General features: G+C 39.6%; 1 protein-coding gene across 23 annotated transcripts in view; it reads left to right on the plus strand.

The window, feature by feature from the left end:
• DLGAP1 (DLG associated protein 1) overlaps window positions 1-20,356 on the plus strand; it is an 855,894-nt gene that overhangs the window by 667,744 nt on the left and 167,794 nt on the right. The window lies entirely within an intron of this gene.

Raw genomic sequence — 20,356 nt, forward strand, 5'->3', positions numbered from 1 at the left:
GGTACAAGTTCACAATGAATAATCCCTCTGATATCAAAAAAGGTTAGCAACATCGTTGCAACAAAGTCATGAACTTAATAGTCAGACCTAGTATATACTGGTAAGTGTTATGTGTCCTTGATGTACTGTCCTCTTTATCATTATGAAATGTCTATCTTTGCCTCTTTCTACCTTTTTTATATTGAAATCTACTTTTATCACATATAAGTATGATTACACCCACTTTTCTCTGGATCATTTGTTTAGAATATCATTTTCTACCCTTTCACTTTGAGTCTATATTTGTCCTTGCAGCTGAGATGTGTCTCTTGGAGGCAGCATATGATTGGGTTTGGGTTTGTTGATCCAATCTGCTACTCTGTGCCTTTTTACTAGTCAGTTCAGTCCATTTATATTTAGGGTGATTATTGATATATGAGGATTTCCTATAGTCATTTTTTGTTTTCTGGTAGCTTGGTGTCTCCATTGTTTCTTTGCCTTGTGTTTCTGTCTGCTTTTTTAATTTGGTGGTATTCTATGATGTTTTTCCTTCTCTTTCCTCTCTTATATGTCTCAGTTATGGGTTGTGTTTGTGTGTGTGTGGATATCATTAAGTTTATATAACAGAAAGTTTCAGGTACAGTAGTCCTTTTTCTTCTGCATGCATCTTATCTTCATTCTCTTTTATTCAGACATTTACCTCCTCCCCTTTTATGTTTTCTGTTGTCACAAATTATCTCTATTTATGCTGTGAGTTCATTTCTAAGTTGCAGTAGCAATTGTTTTCTTCTCTTTTTCTTTTTTATGTTTTTACCTCCTTTAACCTTTATGTTATATTTAAGTGTATAGTGCCCTATTCTGAATAGGGGTTTAAATTTCCTGCTTCTGTCTGTTTGTTTGTCATCTTCCTCATAATTTTCTAAGTTTTGCCTTTTTGTTTCAGGTAAAATAACCCCCTTCAGTATTTCCTGTAATGCAGGCCGCATGGTGGAAAATTCCCTCAGTTTCTGTATATCTGGAAAGTTCTTTTTTACTCCTTCATATATAAAGCATAACTTCACTAGACATATTACTCTTGGCTGGTAATTTCCCTATTTCAATAGTTCGAATATTTTATTCCACTCCCTCCTTCTACTGAAAATCTGATGATAGTCTAACAGGCTTTCCTTTATAGGTTACTGTCTTCTTTTCCCTGATTGCCTTGAGAATTCTTTCTTTGTCATTAATTTTTGACAGTTTTAATATAATGTGCCTTGGAGAAGGCCTTCTTGGATTAAGACAATCTGGTGTTCTGTTTGCTTCTTGGATTTGAGGATCCATTTGTTTCCATAGGTTTGGTAAGTTCTCACTGTTTGTTTGAATAGGCTCTCTGTTCCCTTCTCCCTCTTTTTTTCCTTTCTGGTATATCCATTATTCTTATATTGCTTTTTCTGATGGAATCAGATAGTTTTTGCAGAGTTCTTTAATTTCTCTTAATTTTCAAGTCTCTCTCTTCTTCCATCTGCATCATATCCAGATTTCTACCTTCGATACCACTAATTTTTTCCTCCCTCTGGTCAGCTCTATTTCCTATCTTCACTATTTCATTCTTCATCTCTTTTATTGAGTTTTTCAGCTCCAGAATTTTTGTTTCTTTTTTAAACGTTCAATCTCGTTGGTAAAGTATACATTTTGTTTGTTGATTTTATGTCTGAGTTCATTAAACTTCCTGAGTTTTCTTGCATCTTGTTGCATTTTTTCAGAGCTGTCGTCTTGAATTCTCTGTCATTTAAGTCACATATTTCCATGTCTTTAAGTTTATTTCCTGGAGATTTTTCACTTTCTTTCTGAGCTTTCTTGTTACCTTGGATGTTCATGGGATGCCTTGTTACCTTAGTTGTTCATTATATATAATGGATTCTTTCTGTACCTAGACATATGGGAGTGAACTCTGCAGCAGGTTGATAAAGGGAGGTCTTTCTTTGGTTTTCCAGTAGGTGGCACTGGAGCATTTTATTGCTCCAGCTTTGTGGATCTCTGCTGGGCAGTGAAAAAGGCCTTGTATTCCCTGGGGCGATGGCTGTCTCCTCTGTGACCAGGTCAGCTCAGTTTCAGGGCACCATATCCATGGGAGAATTTAGTGGGAGATGGGGTTCTGAGCCCCTGAAATCTCAGTGTTGCCCCTGCAGCCAGATGCAGTGCTGTGCTACCTGAGGTGTCCCAAGTGCCCCCACTGGGATCAGCCCTGAAAGGTGGGGGCAGGGTGGGCTGGGAGAGGACACTGGTGTGTTTGTGGCTTTGTTCTCTTCCCAGTAATGGCAACTGCCAAACCTCAGCTGCTTCAGCTCTCTATCTCCACACTTGTTACTGGGATTACCCACAGTGTGTATCTGCCACTCAAGAACTGTCTTTCCAGTTCTCAGAACTATAGACATTCTGCTCTATAACCCAACACTCACTACTATAGTTGCTTCTGGGGCCCACCAGCTCTGGGAAAGTGGTGGGGAGACAGCCAGGCTCTGTGGCTTTGTTTTCTGCCTCATAGTGGCAGCTGCAAGAACAAAGCAATTGCACTTCTGTATTTGGTCTCTGCCCTGATCGTTGGGTTCAGCCGTATTATATGCTGATCACTCAGGCAGGAATACTTGGGGCCACAGAGAGAAAACTTGCAGCCTGACTCTCCCCCTCTCCCAGGATCAGCAGTCAACTCTGGGCTGCATCCATGGCACAGGTCTTTGCTCTTCTCTCTTTCCTCCTCCCCTATTTGCCCCAATTCACCCACCTTGAGATGTTTCAATACATGGATCTCTCAGATATGTTTGTGTGTTGCAGAGGGAATCCTTTGTTGAATTATAGCTGTTCAACTTGTTGTAATTTCAAGGGGAGAGGTCAAGGAGACCCCTCACACCATCATGTTTTTAATGTCACCAAGAAACTTCTTCTTATTGCTCACCTAGATCCTTCTACCAGAAAGGTCTTTTCTTCCCTACATCTGCTATAACACGAGGTATGACTTTCTTTTTATGTGTATCTAAAAGGTAATTAGTTCAGGACTCTGCTATGCACAATTAAATTTTTGTCTTACAGAGTCACTCTCTTTAATCAGAAAATCTTTTTGAGTAAGTAAGTCTCATTGGCAATAGTGCAAATTGAGGGACTGATAGAAAGCAAAAATAAAAGAATGGATGTGGCAGACTGCTTGCTTTGGGGGAATTTCATTCCATATGAGTTCTTCAGACACAAACACACCAACAGGTCCACCTGATCTCAGAAGGGGGTTCCCCAGCCCAAGACTCTTACATTAGATACAAAGAACTTGTTTCAGTTGGTCTTTTCCTCTTAATACCCAGGGGCCAAGGGACCAATCATTGTTGGGTTAATTGTTTTATCATTCTAAAAGAAGCAGTGTTTGATATCAGTATTTAATATCAAAATGTAAGATGTGTTTTTGACCAGGTCTTGTTGATCCACTCCAACTTATCACTGATTTGGAAACCTTTCAGAATCAAAACATGTTTAGTCTGCACACCAGATACCCTTGGAATAACATTTACATCTCCTCTTACTTTTACTGTAGGAGATAACCTTAAAAATATGGTCTGAAAAATTCCAAGTAAATTGTCTTGGAATTGCTTTCTTTTGTTTATTTTCAATATGAAATAATAACCAACAAGACTCTATGAAATTTATTTTGGGATATAAAGTTGTATAACCCCTGCTAGCTGCTCTCCCCAGCCACACATGCATATTCCTTCACCACCTCCACTTTAATGAAGTTATCTACATTTTTTTTCCTTCAACATAGTCTCTTCAGTTTATTCTCTGAAATGCTCATTTTGGATCACATGGGATGATACTGAAATGGCCCCTCCCTAGTGAGGATACATTTCATCATGGAGCTCCTGGTCACTGAAGAATATTTCTGAATGTCCCTCTGAACATCCACATAAGCCCCTTTCCCCACTTTCTACCAAAATATTCCAGCCACACTTATGAATGTGTATTTAAACAGAAACAAAACTATCATTGAAATACACGTTTTTAAAATGTATAGAACCTTAAAGCTGATTTTATAAACACATATATAAAATAATTTTCCCAATGATCTGTTTGAATTGGTTTCTTGAAGTGGCAACTGAGCAAATGTTACATAATTTTCCCCTTTATCATATTCAGACTTAGAGAAATAGTGTGGTGTCCCCAAAGGAACATGCTGGCACTGGGAAGAGGTGGCAGGGATGAGTAGGAAAAGCATTTTCACTTTTAGGTTATGATGGAGAGATGGAGAGTCAGCATAGCTTCAAAAGTGGCCAAGGTCCCTAAGCAAAGAAGCCAAAAACTGGGTCAATGTAAAAAGTTAAGTGTGTATTTGTTCCTCCCAGAGGCCAGTCTCTTGGATCTAGGTTGAAACCACTTTAGCATGGTGAGATGGAAAAACATGAGACTACTGACTTTCTGAGGATTCATTTCACTTGAGTTCTCAAACAAAAATACAACCCTCCTGACCTTCTAGAACTACTTTCCCTGGAGACAGAGAACTCCAGAGGATGATTCGAAGACTGGTAACCTTTAAAAACCAAAATTAAGTTTTCCTTTAAAATTAGACACACCTACTCTTCTAGACTTCTGAGGATTTATACTCTCCTTCTGAATGCAATTTTATATTCAGTGCACAACGTGTTATTAGGAGGCTGATGATCTAGTACAAGAATTACAGAAAACTTTCACTCTGCTCCCTCTTTTCTCTCTGCCTGATCATCGGTCACTTCACTGCTCATTCAATTATGTGCCAGATGGGGAACGCAAACAAGCTGTCAGTTGTTGTTGAGAGTTGAGGTGTCTTGGCAAAATGTACAGTGAAGTGAGTACCAATTCTGGATTCTGAGGACATGGATTCCTCAGAAGGTCACAAGGTGTGACTATACCACTTACCAGATTAGACAATACATGCTACCTACGGTTTGAGTTTGGAGGTCAGTCTCACCCTGGATTAAAACCTCAGCTCTACCTTTTACTGTTTGTGTGGCTATGGGCAGATGAATTAACTTTAATGCATGTCAATTTATTGAGCTGTTCCTTGGGAATGACAATAATAACTATCTCATAGTATTGTAATGAGATAATTCACATGTGAAGCACTAGGAACTATTGTTATATATAATAGTAACCATTGTTATCAATTATCATAGTTGTATAAAATCAAATGTGTCCCTTAACTGTCTATCTTCAGTGTCCTTATCTGTAAAATAATGTCTGTCTCACAATGTTGTAAGAATTATCCTATTTGGTAATATGAAAGTACCGTGTACATAATGGGCAATCAAATATTATCATAGCAAATTCTAAAATGTTTAAGTCAGAAGAGCAATAAGAAACACCCTATACTACTTGGGGAAAGTGTTAAGTGTTACCTACTACAGCTGATTAAGCACTGTCAGGGAAGAATCCCAGCCTCATGGAGGAGATTAAGGAGTAATAAGACCCCAACGGAGATACCTGAGTAGACAAGCAGGGTGGCTTGCCACAACTCCACAGTTGCCAAAAGTAGACTCTAAGATGTAAAAAATCAGAGCAAGACAGTTTATGACTCACAGCATAGTAAATGGCAGGAACATCAGAGGAGTGTGCTAGTTTCCCTGCCTCCCAAACCCACTGGGCCACAGGACAGGCCCAGATGGAAGCCACTCACACAACAGGTTTGCAATATCAGAAGAACACAGGGCTCAGGATTCAGCACCTTTTATAGCAAGCAGAAAACAAGCTAGTCCCCCTGCTTCCCCTGAGAAGCAAGCAGCCACTGTGGTGGGTGTGACCTATTTCTGCTACAGGAACTACTCAGTATCAGGGATGAATGTAGCTTGAAGTTTGGCATATTCAGAAAGGACATGCAGGGATGCCTGGGGCACATGGTGGATAGTTATTCCCCCCAAATATATAGCTTATAAGCCAGTAATTCCATTCCTAGGAATATACACAACTGACATGCATGTACAGTGTACCAAAAGACATACAGAATATTCATAGCAGTGTTATTTTTAACAGCCCAAAACTGGAGATGACTAAACTGTCCATCAGCAATAGAATGGATAAATAAATAACAGTATATGCATACAATAGAATACTTATGCCAGTAATTAAACAACAGCTACACCAAATAACTGGGATGACTCTCACAAAAGCCACATTGAATGAAAGGAGCCAGAACAAAAGAATATAAACTTTATGATTCCACTTATCTGAAGTTAAAAAGCAGGCCTAACAAATCTATAGTGATAGAATGATAGAATCCAGGATAGTGGTTATCCTTGAGGAGCGGGAGGAGGTAGTGATCGGCAGGGAACCTCTGAAATACTTGTAATGTGCTATTTCTTGATTAAGAGTTGTCTCCATGGGCAGGAGGGGTAGAGATGCTGAATGAGCTGGTCCCACACCCATGTGGCAGTTAAAAATCAAGAGGGATATCTTGGCTGTGGAGGTTCCCCCATGGAGGAACAAAGGGTCCCAGCCCCACACCAGGCTCCCCAGCCCAGGGTTTCGGTGACAGGAAAAGAAGTCCTCACAATTTCTGGCTGTGAAAATCAGAAGAGATTATGCCTGCATGAGATGGAGGGCTGCTGGAGTCCCATGCACAGCCTTAAGGGCTGCTTAAGGGCCCATGCACAGACTCACTCGCTCTGAGCTACAGCTCTGGGGCAGCAGCTGGAAAGGTGACAAGGACATATGGAGAAGAACTGAATTATCTTATCTAGCTTCAGGCAGAGGGCTGCAGGGTCAACTTCCTCCCAGACAGAAGTGCTGGTAAAATTCATTGTTTCTTTGTTGAGCCCTGTCCCCTCCCAGTGAGCAGACAGAGGTAGACACCATATCTGAGGCTCCATCAATCTAGTTAACACTTGTCGCCACCACTCCCTGCTGTGATTCCCTGAGACTCCACCCCACCCAACTTTCAGGCCCACCCAAGCCATTTCCAAAGTCTTTTCCATATAAACAGCCTGTCTTGGCTCATGCTGAAGACTTTCCTAAAAATCTCTCAAAGGTTCACAAACTCCAAACAAGCAGCATCTAGTTTAGGTGTGTCCCACACCTCTTGCTGAGCAGCCCGAAGCCTGGCACTCGTGGCAGCCAGCCCCAGTTTGTGGCTTGGTCTTTCCCAGGCACCTCCAAGCCCAGAGCAGGTGGTAGTTCTCTGTGGATTGTTTTGTGGCTCATGCCAGGTGGCCCTGGGGCAGGGCATAGGCTGTGGCTGAACTTTGCCTGCAGCAGGGTCCCTCCCCAGAGGCCCCAGAGCTGGCATGCCTGGTACCGGCTTTGGACTGAGCCAGAGCACCACACAACTGCCTCTCTGGATGACACACCCAAAGGGCAGACAGGGCAGGCACCAGAGCCCTGCTAAAGCAAATCCTGCTCTGTAGAGTCAGCCCCCGCACAACAGCTCCTCTACTGTAGTCACAGCCAGTCCTCACAACCAATCAGCCTGAGAGTCAGTCCCTTCCATTGATGTGCCAATAGCAATCAAGGCTCAACTACAACAGGAAGGCACACACAACCCACACAAGCACACACCTGAAGCGTCCAACTCAGGTGACCAGGGAGACTGCACCACTGGACCCCACAGGAGACCTACTATATAAGGCTACTCTATTATGACCAAGAAACATAGCAGCTCTAACCAATACATAGAGACAAACACAGGGTGGCAGTCAAAATGGAGAAACAAAGAAACATGTCCCAAATGAAAGAATAGAACAAAACTCCAGAAAAAGACTAAATAAAATGGAAACAACCTACCAGACACAGAGTTCAAAATTCTGGTTATAAGGTTGCTCAATGATCTAAGTAAGAACTTCAACAAAGAGATAGGAAACATAAAAGTGCAGATGGAAAACATAAGAAAGAACTTCAGAAATGAAGAATACAATAACTGAAATGAAGAATGCATCAGAAAAAATCAATGGCAGATCATTAGAGCAGAGGTTTAAATCAGCAACTTAGAAGATAAGGTAGTAGAAAACACCCAAACAGAACAGCAAAATGAATCCAAAAAATGAGGATAGTTTAAGCAGCCTCTGGGACAACATAAAACATACCAAAATTTACATCATTGGGGTACCAGTAGGAGAAGAGAGAGCGCAAGGAATTAAAAACCAATTCGAATAAATAATAAAACTTCCCTAACCTGGTGAAGGTAAATAGATATACAAGGCCATAAAGTGCAGAGTCCCAAACAAGATAAACCCAAAGAAGCCCACACCAAGACACATTATAATTAAAATACCAAAGGTTAAAGACAGAGAATCTTAAACACAGCAAGAGAAAAGCAGCTAGTTAACTATAACAGAGCTTCCATAAGACTGTCAGCAGAATTCTCAACAGAAACTTTGCAGGCCGAAAGGGATTGGCATGAAATATTCAAAGTGATGAAAAGTAAGGACCTACAACCAAGATTACTCTACCTAACAAAGCTATCATTTAAAATCAAAGGACCAGTAAAGACAAGGAAAAGCTAAAGGAGCTCATCAACACTAAACCAGTATTACAAGAAATATTAGAGGGACTTCTTTAATAAGAAGAAGAAATCAAATATATGAATAATAAAACAGCAATAATATATATCTATCAACAATTACTTTACATGTAAATGGATTAAATGCTCCAATCAAAAGATAGGGAGGCTGAATAGATAAGGAAACAAGACCCTTACATATGCTGCTTACAAGAGGCTCACTTCAGATTGAAAGACACACACAGACTGAAAGTAACGGGATGGAAAAAGATATTTCCAGAAAATGGAAAGAAAATAAAAAGCTGGGGTAGCAATACTTATATTACATAAAATTGACTTAAAAAGGGAGGAAGTGCGGTTGGCTCAGTTGGTTAGAGGGCACTGCTCATAACACCAAGGTCACCAGTTCGATTCCCACATGGGCCAGTGAGTTGTGCCCTCCACAACTAGGTTAAAAATGACTTGACTTGGAGCTGATGGGTCCTGGAAAAACACACTGTTCCCTAACATTCCCCAATTAAAAAAAAAAAAAAAAAGCTATAACAAGAGACAAAAAAGGACCTAGTAATCCCACTTCTGGGTATTTATCCAAAGAAACTCAAAATGCTACATTGAGGGGACGTGTGCATCCATATGTTCATTGCAGTATTATTTATAATAGCCAAGATATGAAGACAACCTGCGTGTCCCTGATTGCATGAATGGATAAAGAGGTGGTACACATATACAATGGAATATTACTCAGCCATATAAAAGAACAAAATCTTGCCTTCTGCAACAGGGATAGACCTAGAGGGTATTGTGCTGAGTGGAGTAAGTGAGACAGAGAAAGAAAAATGCCATATAATTTCATTTGTAAATGAAATCTAAAGAACAAAATAAACAAACAAAACAGAAACAAACTCACAGATACAGAGAACATTTTGATGGTTGCCAGATGGGAGGGGTTTTGGAAGGGTGAAAAAGAGGAAGGGATTAAGAAGTACAAATTGGTATCCTGTTTCCCCACAAATAAGATCTAGCCAGACAATCAGCTCTAATGCGTCTTTTGGAGCAAAAATTAATATAAGACCTGGTATTATATTATATTATATTATATTATATTATATTATATTATATTATATTATATTATATTATATTACATTATATTATACCCGGTCTTATATTATAGTAAAATAAGACTGGGTCTTATATTAATTTTTGCTCCAATAGACGCAGTAGAGCTGATGCCTGGTTAAGTCTTATTTTCAGGGAAACAACGTAGTTACAAAATAGTCATCGGTATGTAAAGTATAGCATAAGGTATATAGTCAATAACATTGTAATAACTATGTATGGTGTTGGATGGGTACTAGATTTATTTGGGTGATCATCCCATAGGTTATATAAATGTCTAATCACTATGTTGTACACCTGAAACTAATATAATATTGAATGTCAATTGTAATTGAAAAAAATATGTTTTAAAAGAGTTGGGTCCATGGTATATTCACTTTGTGACAATTCATAGTGCTAACTTTATAACTTGTGCACTATTTTGCTTATAAGTTATGTTTCAGTAAAACAGTTTTTCTAAAGAAATGGGGCTAAGTAGGAAGAACGGAATGATTGAGCACACTACCACCATCCCGTTTAATGATGAGCACCTCCTGCAAGCACCAAAAAAGGAAGGCAGCAGTTAGCAAGTAAGCCCGTCTAGCAAGACGAGTCTGCCTCCTTTCCAGTACATGGCCCCAGCCATCTGAAATGGAAGCCCCTCAAACATCACAGACATAGACTCTCCTAAATGAGCATTAAAAAGGACATCACGGGCCGGGCCAGTGGCCCAGGCGGTTGGAGAACTGTGCTCCTAACTCCGAAGGCTGCCGGTTCAATTCCCACATGGGCCAGTGGGCTCTCAATCACAAGGTTGCCGCTTCAACTCCTCGAGTCCCGCAACGGATGCCGCCCCCTGCAATTAAGATTGAACACAGAACCTTGAGCTGAGCTGCCTCCCAGATGGCTAAGTTGGTTGGAGCGCGGGCTCTCAACCACAAGGTTGCCAGTTCGATTCCTCAAGTCCTGCAAGGGATGGTGGGCCATGCCCCCTGCAACTAGCAACAGCAACGGACCTGGAGCTGAGCTGCGCCTTCTACAACTAAGGCTGAAAAGACAACAACTTGAAGCTGAACTGCACCCTACACAACTAAGTTTGAAAGGACAACAACTTGACTTGGAAAAAAGTCCTGGAAGTACACACTGTTCCCCTTCCCCAATAAAAAAATCTTTTAAAAAAAAGGACATCACCAACATTCCCTGACATAATAATCACACCATAAATGACCTCAGAAGTCTTGCTTCTAAGAATTCCCAACTACTGCCCTAAGAATCCCCAATTACTACCAGTCCTCCTATTACTGACGATTACAGATTCTTCCTGATTAATTACCTTGTTACTATGAGGCTTTCGGTGCCTGTCAGACCTGAGCAATTTTGCCCAGGTTTTTATTAAGGCTTAAACAGGAGATGTGAGCTTCTTGTGTCCTAGTGTTCACCAAGAGGAGAATTCTGGCACTGTGTTATTTAAACAGCTTATGGATGCTGCCAAAATCTGTAAGTTGTCAGTTGCTGTAGAACTTTCCTCAGACAGCTGCTAAAAATTATTTCTAATAAGTAGGAGGATGGGGGTGACGTGCCAGCTTCTGGGAGACAGTGATAGAAGTAAGCAGCCTACTCTGGGGTAGGAGACTAGGCAAAAAAGTCTTATTACTCAGCTTGTATTCCCAGTAACAGAGAAATAGATTTTGGTTCTCTCTGTTACTTATTAACAAAACAATTTATAATTTCTAACATCTGTCAGGCTACACAGAAATATTACCAGAGTCTGAATCTATTTTCCTAATAGGCTTGAGTTAATGTAACAACAGTCTTTGGTGCTCCCAGAACAGAATAGATTTACTAATATATAGCACATAAAGTCAGTTAAAGTAAATAACATTTAGCAATCAGTTAACATGAATTTGGCTAGATTTTTGTCAGTAGGGCAAGAAATTATTCAAGAGAGCTGTAGTTAGTTACAGCAGAACTTGGTCTACCAAGTGGGTGCAGCTTAGAAATAAAGGAGGGATAGGGCCGCCAGATGGCTCAGTTGGTTAGAGCATGAGTTCTGAACAACAGGGTTGCTTGTTCGATTCCCATTTGGGCCAGTGAGCTGCGCCCTCCACAACTAGATTGAAGACAATGAGCTGCTACTGAGCTTCTGTAGGGGCAGCCAGATGGCTCAGTTAGTTATGAGCCTGAGCTCTCAACAAGATTGCCGGTTCAATTCCTGCATGGGATGGTGGGCGGCACCCCTTGCAACCAAAGATTGAAAATGGCGACTGGACTTGGAGCTGAGCTGCGCCCTGGAGAAATATACTGTTCCTCAATATTCCCCAATAAAAAAAGTTTAAAAAAAAAAGAAAGTGGAGGAATGAAAAGAATAAAATCCCCAAAATAAATAATCACATGAATGTGTACTTCACCAGGAAAAACCAAAAAAAACAAAAACAAAAAAACTCCTTGTCTCCTTGTTCCTAAATATAAAACTATTTTTAAATAAAGTTATTAATTTTTTAAACCTAGGCTCATTAACTGTTTTTACCATCAGAACCTATGGTTGTTATAAAATAGATATTGCAATATATTCATAATTCTATCTTATTTCAAATGTGTGCTTCTTTTCCCCTAATGAGCTTCACCACTTTCAGCTTAAATTCCAGAAATGCTAACTCGAAAGGGAGGACTGTTCTTTTAGCATTAGATATTTATCTTGTAAATAATAGGCCACCTGGAGTTTTTTAAAGAGCGAAGGGCAGGCTATTAGTAGACCTCAGCTGTGCTACTAACTAGCTAGTTAGACCGCAGTTTCTCTGATCCTCAGTTACTCCTTTATCTGTAAAATGAGAGCCTTAGAAAAGATGACCACGTCAGTCCAGGCCCCTGACACCTTTGACTTTTTAAGTCGCCAATGGCAAGCATTTAACAACTTGATCTGAGCGAATTACCCTGAATTTCTTAGAAGGCACCTTCCTTGGAGATTGGCATCATGTATGTCCCACTAAAGGTGCAGAACGTCCTGTACAGACAGAGCCTTCTGTTCATTCCTTGGCGTCCACCGCCCCCTGCAGGCGCTTCTGGGACTGACGCGCCTTGTGGTCAGGGCATGTCTCTGTGGGAACAGACTCACTCATCACTCTGTTTCACTTAAACCACTGGGCAGAGGAAAGAGTAGGACAGAGCATAGGTGCCTTTTTCAGTAAAGCAGAGATAAAGGCCAGTTAATCAAGACCCAGAGAAGAGGAAGGGCCCTCAGGGGTTAGAAGAGAGAAGGAAAAGAGGTGGGTCTCAGCTCTCCAGACAGCAGTATATGAAAGAGTAGCTTTATTTTGTCTAATCCCCTAGCTCCCTGGCTGGAGTTTCATACACAGTACTCATCAGAAACTTGGAATTTTTCACAGCAGAATATGTATAATCTATTATACCGTGTTTCTCCGAAAATAAGACCTACCTGGAAAATAAGCACTAGCATGATTTTTCAGGATGACGTCCCCTGAACATAAGCCCTAATGCATCTTTTGGAGCAAAACTTAATATAAGACTTGGTCTTATTTTCAGGAAAACACGGTACTGCTAACATAATAGAGGGTATTTTGACCAAAAGCTTGTATCGCTTTTTATGTGTTAGTAAATGATTATTCAGTTCTTCTCTATGGATAAGTTAAACCACCCTCAATGGAGTAAATATTACCTTTCCATTCTTTCTCACTCAAGGCATTAAAAAATCATTTTTGTTTACCATAATGCAATGATAATAAAAGTGGGTAGAAGTCATCTTTTCAGTATCTGAGCACAATTCTGGAAAATGTTTGACTGCAACAGTCCTAATTATTAGTGTTTTTGTACCTAATTGACTTAGTCAGAGAACATATGGTTATTTGAATACTATTTGATTCTGGTGATAATGGATTGGTGGAGTATGTTTCCATTTTGCTCACAAATGGCTTAAAATATTTCTGCTTTATATCATGGGCAGTTATACTTTCCCTTCAGACTCTATGAAGTTATTGATTCTTCACATTTTTGAAAAACCTTTTTATTCCTTTTTATTCCTTTTTGGATGAATAAGTATTTCTTTTCTCTGAATATAAGTTTCAGAACTGCTGCATTTCTAGAGCTAAAGCTGATGTAAAACATAGCCAATGAATGTACATTCATGTGTGATTCATCGCACATCAAAATTCTATTTTAAATGACTTTTTCTATGGTCACCTCCTGTCTTTTCATGACTTAATGAAAGGTGGTGGCTATAAAGAATTGGGGTAGCCAATGACGTTTTGGAAAGGCAGGAGGCGATATTCAGGAAAGGAGTCTGGTCATTAGAAACTACCTGCATTTCCCAGAAAATCAGACAATAAGAATGCTGCAAATCAGAGAAAAACAAGAGGAAAGTCCCACCACCTCCCTTGGCTTGTGCTTTCCTTCCTTTTCAGTGACAACAGCACTGGCCCATCAGACAGAGAAATGCAATATGCAGGAGCCTCATACACAATGGTGCCTACCAGGTCCTCAAGCATACACCCACGAGTACATTCTCAAAACTTGCATTGCTCACGGCACACACACATAGACCCTGGTTCATCATGGCAGAAGTTTACAAATTTGGAGATTAACTTGGTTCTGCTTATTCTCAGGCATGAACTGAGTTCTGGCATCCAGTTTTGGAGTGGGTAAAGGACCATATTATTCGTTTATTTCTACAGATGATTCGACTTACAATTTTTCATTTCTATGGTTGTGTGGAAGCCACATGCATTCAGTAGAAACCATACGTTGAATTTTGAATTTTTATCCTTTCCCAGCTAGCAATATGTAGTACAATACTCTCATGATGCTGGGCAGTGGCAGTGAGCCACAGCTCATAGGCACATGGCTAGGAGGGTAAACAACGGATAGCTACAATGTACATATTGCCAGCATTATTTGGATATTATGTTCTGAGCATTTAGGCTAGGCTAAGCTATGATGTTTGGTAGATTAGGTGTATTAAATGAATTCTGATTTACAATACTTTCAACTTAAGGTAAGTTTATCGGGACATAACCCCATCATAATTCAAGGACCATCTGTACATTCTAACTCATTCATTTCCTGAGGGTAGAATTATTATTTTTTATTACATTTTTATTTTGATATACTAGTACATTCACATGTAGTTACAAAAATAATACAGAGAGTGCCCATATAGCTTTTATCCTCCCGATGGTCACATCTTACAAAGTTGTATAGTACAATATCACAAGCAGGATATTGAGTCAGTCAAGATATAAAACATCTCCATCACCACAAATATACAGAGTTGCTGCTGAGCCCATCCCCTAAGATTTATATTTTGGTTGTTATATTTTTCAGTTCTCAAATTTCTGTTTTGTTCTTTATATCTTCTGTTTCTTTACTGAGACTATTTATTTGCTGAGACTAATTTTTTTTTTTTTACTAGTTTCAAGCGTGTTCGTAACTACTCTTTGAAGCATTGTTATCATGACTGCTTTAAAGTTTTTTCAGATAATTCTAACATCTCTGTCATCTCACTGTTGACATCTATTGATTGTCTTTTTTCATTCAATTTTAAATCTTTCTGATTCTTAGTATGACAATTGAAACCTGGACATTTTTTTATTACGCTATGAGACTATGGATGTTATTTAAACCTTCTGTTCTAGCTGCCAATTCTTTTAACACCACTCCAGCAGGGGAATAAGGGGCACTACTTTTTACTATCAGTAGATGTACAAGTCCAAGTTCTCCATTCAAACTCTGTTGATACCTCAAGTGGGGGTCCGTCACTACTGTTGATGGTCATGGGAGTTCTGGCTCCTGATACGATCTCCACTGATGCCACATTGCTGGTGGCCTGGTTACCACTGGTTAATGATGAAAGACCTAACTTCCCACTCTTCTGAAACCACCCCTGCAAAGAAGCTGGGTAGGAGTGGAAGTCCAGGCTCCCCCTGTGGTCTCCACTAACACAATGAAAGTAGGGGAATCCTCATGGGGATGAAACTCCCAGCTCCCTACTAGGCCCTTTCTGATATCACCTTGGAGGAAGTGTTGGGATACCTCGTTACAGCCTCATGAGGGTAGAAGTCTAAGTTCTCCACTCAGCTTCTGCTGGAATGGGTGTAGGTGGCACCACAGTTTTTTTCTGCAATGTTTGGCTGAAGTAAAGCAGACATTTTCTAAAAGTGTTCTGTCTCATGTGAGATTGAGCCACATGGAGATGTGTGTGTGTGTGTGTGTGTGTGTGTGTGTGTGTGTGTGTGTGTGTCTGTGTGTCTGTCTGTCTGTGTGTGTGTCTGTCTGTCTGTCTGTCTGTGTGTGTGTGTAGCCAGAGCCAAGGCCATGTTAGGCAGGGATCTGCCATCAGTTATTCAGGTTACACCATAATATAATAATATAAACATTTTTTTGGAGGGGAGAAGGGCACTTTTTTCTAATTTGTACAAAAGTAGTACTACATAGGCTAGCAGTGGCCCTAAATGTCTAGGAGCCATATTTACATTACGTTGCAAGGTAATTCCCCAACATGTAATAGCCTCATGAGTTAAAACTTAATTGAACTGGGCATACATAAAGAATATGTAAGCCCAACTTATATCCAAAACTGAGTAACTGCCACAAATAAGAAGAAAAAACATAAAGCCATGAAAATTTAGTTTTCATCTAAAGGAACTCAGGTGTGATTGTAAAATCACTGTTGGTAATATTTTAGGAACTGTGGAAAAAGTACCAGGAAAAAAGTAAATAAGTAAATATTATCTCTCTTTACCAAAGAGAGGATTCTAAAAATTGCAAATAGTTAATCTAATATGAATCCCTGGAAAATTCCAGAATGAATTTTTTTTTAATTTTTTTATTGGGGATTATTGGGGAACAGTAATAATCCCCCCAAAAAGGACCCATCAGCCCTTCTAGGACCCATCAGCCCCAAGTTAAGTCGTTGTTTTCACTCTAGTTGTGGAGGACGCAGCTCGCTGACCCATGTGGGAATCAAACCAGTGATGTTGGTGTTATGAGCACTGTGCTCTAACTAACTGAGCCAACCAGATGCCCCCAGAATGAATTTTTAAACAGATGGTTTGTGATTGTTTAGAAAATAGAGAGCCAGCATAGATTTATTAACAAAACATATATAGAACTATCTATATTTTCCTTTTTTAAATGGTTAAGACAGACATATCAGAGGAATGTAATTTAGGATAGCATATAAAACAGTGTATCACAATAGGCTTGCAGGAAAAAATTAAAATCAGAGAAACATGGATTGGGTGATAGGGGCATATGTTAAGCAGCCTTAAAGCAAAGACAGTATTATTGATAGACTGAGCCAATTCACATGATCACTGATTTTTCTCATCCTACTCAATAATTTTACAAGTGAATGGGAAGAAAATAGATGACATGTTTATGGGGTGGGCAAAAGGTGCTTAAGACTACAAATATTAGATAGACCTAGCTTTCAATTCTGAGTTTACAAACTTGCCAGCCTCAGTTTACTTATCTGTAAAATAGAGATAATAATGCTTTGTAATTATTATAATAATCCATAATGTTGCTGTGATACTTAAATAGGACATTGTAGATAAAGCACTTAAATGCATAGAACCTTGTAATACTCACTAATTTGGGGTTTTGTTATTTTGCTTTTCTTATTACATTTGCTGGTGACATATACTGGCAAGAATAGCTGATATATTTCATATTGCATGGGGATGATAAGATTAGCCTTTGGTTTCAAGTTAACAGAAACAAAAGGGCCAAAAATTGGAATGAATTAGCACAATTTGGTACAAAGAAGATTTAAAAGTTGTCTAAAGGGGTCTTACCAGATGCTAACAGTGTGATCACAGAACAAACAATACAAAACTTTCTCAGGCCACATCCCAGGAGGATTTTCTGTAGAACAGACAAATATGGCCATTCTGTATTCTGTACTTGTCAGCCCACATTTGAAAATCTGAGTTTGGTTTTGAATGTTCTATTGTCAAAGAGAAAATAACAAATTGGACTCTTTAGAGATGAGTCATCAAGGTAATGAACAGCCTGGAAATCTTGTACTATAATAAAAGGACTAGATAAAGGGAGCATGTCACCTAGAGAAGAAAAGGCTTAGCTTGGACATAATACCTGTGTTCACAGTTGGAGACTATTGCATGGAAGAGATGTCTTTTTGTGACCTTTTGGCATGCTAGTAGTGACTATAGACACAGAGCATTTGACATTAGGGATTAGAAGAAAACCAACATTGAAAGAATTAAGAGTCTGTCTTTAGTTGCTTTTTTTCTTCCTACAGTAAGAATATGAAGCACTTCGTGAAAAATTTATCAAAATCCTTTTACACAGCCTTTAAATGCTGCAATTTGTCAATGTCAACTTACATCTGTGTAAGTACATCTGCTGTGCCCTGACACTTTTTAAATGGAAAGAAACACTCTGTTTCAGCTCAAAGCAACATGTAGGTCACTATTTCCACCCCCTCCAAAGAATTATCATTGTGGGCTCTTTACTAACTAGCCCATTTAAATTGTCATCACATCTTTCTTAGTGATAACATTATTTCTTTTCTTACTGGCTCATAAACTGACACTACTGTCATCAGTCTTTCTGCAGTCTCTGTTTCTAGAATTATTTTCCTGGATGTCTTAATCATGGCAACAAAATTTATTCTCAATGATACTGTGTCGAGTTTTAATTATTACATATTACTGTTTTGCAATTACTGGAGTAGTAAAATTTTACTTGGATTTATTACTGTACTTTCCACCAAACAGAAGTATCATTTTTGTTTTCAGCCATAGCTGTAATAGTCCTTGAGATAGTCCTATATTATTTAGTGTCCCTAAAACTTACCATAAGTGATATACAGTTGACCCTTGAACGACACAAGTTTGAACTACGCAGGTCCACTTATACACAGACATTTTTCAATAAATATAGCTGGCCCTTCATATCCATGGGTTTCTCCTCTGCAGATTCAACCAACTGCAGATAGAAAACAGTGTTTTTGCATTCCCAAATGCAGATTCCCAACCTTGGATTCCCAGCTGCAGTTTAGATTGAATGTGAAGGGTTGACTATGGTTAATTTTTTGGTGAGTCAAAAGTTATATGCACATTTTTAGCTGCATATAGCGTTTGGTGCCTCTAACTCTGTGTTGTTCAAGGATCAACCGTGTAGGATTTTTCCGGGGGGGGGGGGGGAGTGACAGTTTGTTTTAATTATGTTGGTCCCCAAATTTGTTAGTAGCTTAATTGCTAAGAAATGAAATGGGAAATCTTATTAAGTACTTCTGTTAAATAGAGATTCCTACTTCTAGGTATATACTGAAAAGAATTGAAAGCAGGGCCTCAAGGGGTGGCTGGTTAGCTCAGTTGGTTAGACCGTGGTGCTGGTAGCACCAAGGTTGCCAGTTCGATCCCCACATGGCCCACTGTGAGGTACGCCCTCCTTAAAAAAAAAAAGAAAAAGAAAGCAGGGACTCAGGGGCCGGCCTGGTGGCTCAGGCGGTTGGAGCCCTGTGCTCCTAACTCCAAAGGCTGCCGGTTCGATTCTCACATGGGCCAGTGGGCTCTCAACCACAAGGTTGCTGGTTTGACTCCCGAAAGGGATGGTGGGTTGTGCCCCCTGCAACTAGCAACGACAACTGGACCTGGAGCTGAGCTGTGCCCTCCACAACTAAGACTGAAAGGACAACAACTTGAAGCTGAACAGCACCCTCCACAACTAAGATTGAAAGGACAACAACTTGACTTGGAAAAAAAGTCCTGGAAGTACACACTGTTCCCCAATAAAATCCTGTTCCCCTTCACCAATAAAATCTTTAAAAAAAAAAAAAAAAGAAAGAAAAAGAAAAGAAAGCAGGGACTCGAACAGATATTTGTATACTCATGTTCATAGCAGCATCATTCACAACAGCCAAAAGGTGGAAGCAGTCAAGTGTCCATTAATGGATGACTGGATAAACAAAATGTGGTATATGGATAAAATGGAATATTATTTAGTCTTAAAAGAAGGAAATTCTGACCCATACTGCAGCATGGATGAACCTTGGAGACATTATGCTAACTGAAACAAACCAGACAAATACTGTAGAATTCCACTTATATGAGGTAACTAAAGTTTTCAAATTCAAACAGACAGAAAGTAGAATGATGGTTGCCAGGACCTAGGGAGAGGACGAAATAGGGAGTTAATGTTTAATGTGTACAGAGTTTCAGTTTGAGATCATGAAAAAGTTCTGTGAATGGATGATGGTGATGGTTACACAAACGTGGATGTGTTTAGCCATTGAAAAACTGTACGCTTAGAAATGATTGGAATGGTGGATTTTATGTTATGCGTATTTTGCCACAGTGAGAGAAAGAGCAATGCTTATTATGGAAAAAACTCTCACAGCTCTATAAGGTGGGTATTGTTATCTCTATTGTAAGGAAGAGGAAGAGGTGACTTGCCCAGTACCATGGAGCCAGCCAAAACTCAAAGTCAGGTTCACTGAATGCAGAGCCAAGATCAGCAGAGCAAGCTCCCCACTGTGAAACTACTTGTGTTAAAAATCAATCACCTCCCACAGCAAATCACATTTCTCTCTGAATTATTTTAATTGATTTAGTGATTAATTTTGTCCTAAGCAAACTAAAGTGAAGATAATTGTAGGAATCATTTTGAGGTAATACGTAAGAATTGTTTTTATAAAACTGGTAACCATGGAGCAGAAGAAAGAGAGAGGAGGAGCCTCACCACTCTGTTCAGTTCAGTTCTGTGTGGTGATTTGCTTAAGTGTATAGGCACCATGTACTCGCACGGACCTCCTGGGATGAT

Source organism: Rhinolophus sinicus, chromosome 4 (genome assembly GCF_057876585.1).
Source record: "Rhinolophus sinicus isolate RSI-liver-muscle chromosome 4, RSI-T2T, whole genome shotgun sequence".
Classification (NCBI taxonomy): Eukaryota; Metazoa; Chordata; class Mammalia; order Chiroptera; family Rhinolophidae; genus Rhinolophus; species Rhinolophus sinicus.